At 37.4% G+C, this 4,966-nt stretch overlaps 1 pseudogene; it reads left to right on the forward strand.

Moving 5' to 3' along the window:
• Window positions 1-2,401: 2,401 nt before the first annotated feature.
• LOC143600608 (small nucleolar RNA snoR35) lies at window positions 2,402-2,488 on the forward strand (annotated as a pseudogene).
• The last annotated feature ends 2,478 nt before the right edge of the window (window positions 2,489-4,966 follow it).

Genomic DNA, 4,966 nt, shown 5'->3' on the forward strand with positions numbered 1-4,966 from the left:
GAATTTCAAAGTTCCTGATTTACAGCTAAATCGATGCCCGGGATCGAATTTCTCCCCACATCGAAAGCACAAACCTTTTGTGAGTCAAAAACTGTTTCTCTTTATCAGAAATGCGAAGAGGGGGAATGTATGAAGGGTTTCTGTTGGGATTTTGGTGACTGAAGAAGTCGCGATCGATGAAGAGGATTTGCAGTGGGTGTGGGTTTCAAATTTTGCCAAATCGGTTGTAATCTGACTTTGATTCGAATTCTAATGCTATACTCATAGCACTGTAGAATGTATGAGACTTCACTTGAATTTGAAAATCCGCCCTTAGTTCCTCATTCAACCCGTTAAAAAAAACTCCCAGCAAGCAGTGTTCGGGCCAATTTGAAACCCGAAATGATCGTTTAGTAAACTCTAGCCTATATTCTTAGACCAATCCAGTTTGTTTGATGCTACAAAAAAACTTATCCGGGTTTTAAACTCTACAGGGACAAAATTTTTGGTAAAAGCTAGGACCAATTCTTCCTAAAAAGTGATTGGCTGGCTGGTCCTTAGAGAGCCAAAAATATAAGTCCAAAGCATCGCCCTTTAAGTGCATTGAAGCTATCTCAGCCTTCTCATCATCATGTATTTAATAATATCTTAAATATTTTTTAGCTTTCAGCAGCCACCCGCGAGGGTCTTCTTCGCTAAAAATAGGGAACTCAATTTTGTTATAGGGTCTATATGGTTGTCGACCCCTCCACGAACTTTCCCGTTCATCATACTGCTCGAACCTTCCATCATTAAAGCGGTTAAATCGAATGCGTGAATTCTGTTTAGGATTGTTTTGTGATTTGAAGGTTGCGACATCATACCCCTTATGGTGGGGTATTGTTGCTCCGAGTTTGCACCAACGTTTCCCGGCAATGAAACCAATGGTAGAAAGTAGAAAATCATATTAGTTGAAATAGAAAAAACAATGGATAAATGGCCTGATTTACGATAGACAAATCTCCAAATACTAGAACAAGATAATCAAAGGGTCAGGCTAAACGTATCCCCCCTGGTTGCTTGTCATACCCCCCCCCCCCCCCCCCGGAAAAACCAACTTTCATATTACCCCTTAAAATTATATAATTACCAAATTAGCAAAAAAAAGGATTTTATATATTTTTTTTACAAGTTGCGTTTTTTTTTATGATTTCGAGTTTAGGGTTCGGGTTCGGGTTTAGGGTTCGGGTTCGGGTTCGGGTTTAGGTTTTCGGGTTTAGGGTTTCGGTTTTAGGGTATAGGGTTTAAGATTTAGTTTTTCGGGTTTTTTTTTTGGTAAAAGGGCATTGCCCTTGGTAAAATTTACTAAACAAATAAAAGGTGTTACATACGAGTGCATCTCCTCCTTCCTGGACATTTGACCATGGATGGAGTTGACCACAATTCAAAAAGAAAACAAACTAAACTTGCCCGAAGGCATACATTTTGTGCATACTTAACAAATCCAAACTTAGATAAGCTAACAAAAGATATTAGGGTTTAGGGTTTAGGGTTTCAGGTTTAGGGTTTTAGGTTTTTGAGTTTTGGGTTTATTTTGTATAAGATAAAGAGGTAAAATAAGGATATTATAAATATATATCCTATTAAAATTAAAAAAAATAGATATTATAAATATTTACAATATTAATACTAAAAAAATAAATTAATAGTAATACTTGATAGTTTTAATTTGATATATGTAGTGAAGACTATTAAATGAAAAAAAATGTTGTAGGGACTAATATGTATATAAATAATGTTAAGAGGTAATAGTAATTATTTAATAAATTAAACGGTGGTGTATATTTAGTAAAAATGGTATAAGAGGGGGTATGTTTAGCATCACCCTAATCAAAATACAAGGTAATGAAAAAGAGATGACTATAGGCCTATTTATTGTTGTGGATTTCTCGAAGCTTCCCCTTTATTTTTAGCCATTGAAATTGTTGCTAAAAATAAACCTAGAGATAATTTGGGATAATTTCTTAAGTTAAGCTAGGAAATAATTTTACACTTGATTGAGAGGATCAATTTGGAATCTCATTTTTGTACATTGACCCTTCCAATTAGGTTCTTATCATGATATGTTAATAAGTTGTGTTTATATTAATTATTTAGTACCTGAAAAAGAGCAACGTGCATGTTGTTTGATGCAAATCATCCATCAGAAAGGTTTCCACTTTGTTGTTGAAGCCCACTTGGAGGTACATTAGCGGTTGTTGAATTTCTTGATCCAAGTGTGCCCGCCAAATTGGCAACATAGAAACTTCCATGTAAGTTATGAAGCCCTTGAACAGATCCTATAAACATAACTTTCCAAGTAAGATATTTACATATCATAAGCCAAATAGTGGTGACATATAATTTTACACATAAGAGATGATAATCGGTATAGCTCACTAACCACTTTGATGAAAAACAGGAGAGGGTGCACCAGATTGAGCTGAGAAAGATGAAGAAAATGGCCACTGGTGACCGATGTTGCCTTCAAAATTTGTAGCTGGTCCGTTCGAAGATGACTACACCAAAATGTATAATAACTTGATTATAACCAAAAACATAACATAATCATTTACCTGGCAAGAAAGACTACAATAAGTTTTATGTGAAAAATATTCCAGTACATTATTAAGTAACCTTGACATTGCAAATATGCCAAAATGTCATGCAGAAAACTGCGCGTCACCCAATAAAAGCTTTGAACTCTAAAGCTTTCTCAATGCTTTATTAGCCTATCATATGAAAAGAACAAGATTGGAGGTGCAAGTTAAAAAGTATAGAAAAGAAAGTAAGAAACAACTAATATACAAACAGATGCATAAATAGATTATATGACATGGCATCCGATTTTTCAATGACGAAAACAAATGTCATAGGAAGCATATAAAAAATACACTTATTTTGGAGTATATTCGTATTAGTGAAGTACCTATAGCCCTAGACCAAGGTGTTCAAATATTATGCCCCGCAAAAACTTAGAAATGCCTTAATGTAAGGCCCCGTTCTAGGTGCCATACTTTAGCGTCGGATTTACTCATAAACGCAGTTTTTACAAATCAGAGTTAATTAAAACCTCCGCGGAAACATTAACTTCAATTATTCGATACAAGTTATACAAACTTTTCTTTAAAACTATAACATAAAACATCATGTCTAAAACACCATTTCTTTCATTCTTCAGATGCCAGCCTTTCAATCCATGTCATGTGCCATCCTCATGCTAGCTCTTTAATCTGCTCACCTGCATGCATACTAAAAGTCAGCTACGCTGAGTGAGTTCTAGTTAATCAAGCAACTTACCATACAACCATTACATGCATTATATACGTATCCGAAGACACATAGTCCGCTGTCTAACCTGTTCACCTTACCGCTTAACCACTTAACTGCCCCTTACGTCTTAGCCACTTATTTACGGAAGCACGTAGAGGCTTGAACTCTCATGCACTCACGTTATATATGCCACTTTAATAACGAAGGCACGTATAGGCTTACCCTACCACACACTCAAGTTATGCCACTTTAATAACGAAGGCACGTATAGGCTTACCCTACCACGTACTATCGTCATGCCACTAACACCCTTACTATACCCTTGCCACTTCTATCACACTCTACCTCTACTTGTCTACAACACACTTTCTATCATTACATCATTTTACATAATAATCAAGTTACATCATAACATTTACACACACTAATAAACACTTGGAGATCATTCCCATTGGCGGTATGTGCAACATCCGAAGATTGTTCACGCACCGACTAACATTACCTTCCCTGTCTACACGTGCAATATCCGAAGATCGTTCACGCATCGACAAATGTCCATTCACAACATCTATATATATATATATATATATATATCAAACATTATAGCATACACTTACCACTTAAGGTAAGTGTATTCACACTTCACATCGAGTATGCACACAGCCCCGAAAACATAACAAGGAAGTGGGGCTAGAAATTCACTTGAATGCGGTTACGTTCACCGTTAAGTGTTATTCCTTTCCTTAGCTGTGCGCGACTAACTGTATAACAATTACACGTATCAATTAACTATCACTACTCATATCGCGTTTCTAGTCTAATTATAACCCTCGATGAACGGGAGTCCGGGGGCAGCGCCCCTGGCAGCGGGGTTCTAGGGACGGCAACCCTAGCAGGGTCTAAGGGGCAGAGCCCCTGGCTGGGGTCGAGCTGCCAGGTCAGCTTGGAAAAATTTTATTTCCATTAACTGTCTTAACACATTTTTCATTAGAATTCTAAACTTTATTTTAATTGCTAACTTATAAAGTTCGAGGGCTTCTTTGTAATTATATCATTTTATTTTCAGTCCAGGGACTGTTCTGTCATTCTTTAAAACTTCTAATTCGTCCCAGTCTCTTAACGGATGGGGTTCATAACGAATGAACCTATTCGTTACTTCATAACGAACTGACTATTATAACGAATCTGTCTTTATGACGAATCGGACCTTATAACGAACTGGTCCTTGTAACGAATTTGGACTTATTCGTTTGGTCTGGTTAATGAATTGAACTTCATAGCGAATTGAACCCTTATAACGAACCAGTTCTCATAACGAACTGGTCATCATCATAACGAATTGGACTTAACGAACTGGGGCTAGTTCGTCATTCTTTCATTAACGAATCAATTCACGAATTAAGGCTAGTTCGTTAAACCTCCGTTAACGAATTAGGGTTAGGTCAGAGAATGTCAGAAACATTCTCTGACTTCCCTTACCTCGTACCCACCTTTTCCGGCGCCGTCATCGCCGGAAAACCGGGATCTCGCCGGAAAAGCGAGATCTCGCTTGTTTCGTACCGTTTCCACCGTTTTTCGTCCCATTCGATCCAGATCTGAGCTAGGGTGACCCCTAAGCTCATCTTTTGACCAGTTTATACCCGATTCCATCCGGATCTCGTGACTTTAACGGTTTAGGGTGTCGGCTCGTCGTTTC

The sequence above is a fragment of the Bidens hawaiensis genome, unplaced genomic scaffold (assembly GCF_021521415.1).
Source record: "Bidens hawaiensis isolate Kalapana, Puna unplaced genomic scaffold, B.hawaiensis_p1.1 tig00054437_1, whole genome shotgun sequence".
In the NCBI taxonomy this organism is placed as follows: domain Eukaryota; kingdom Viridiplantae; phylum Streptophyta; class Magnoliopsida; order Asterales; family Asteraceae; genus Bidens; species Bidens hawaiensis.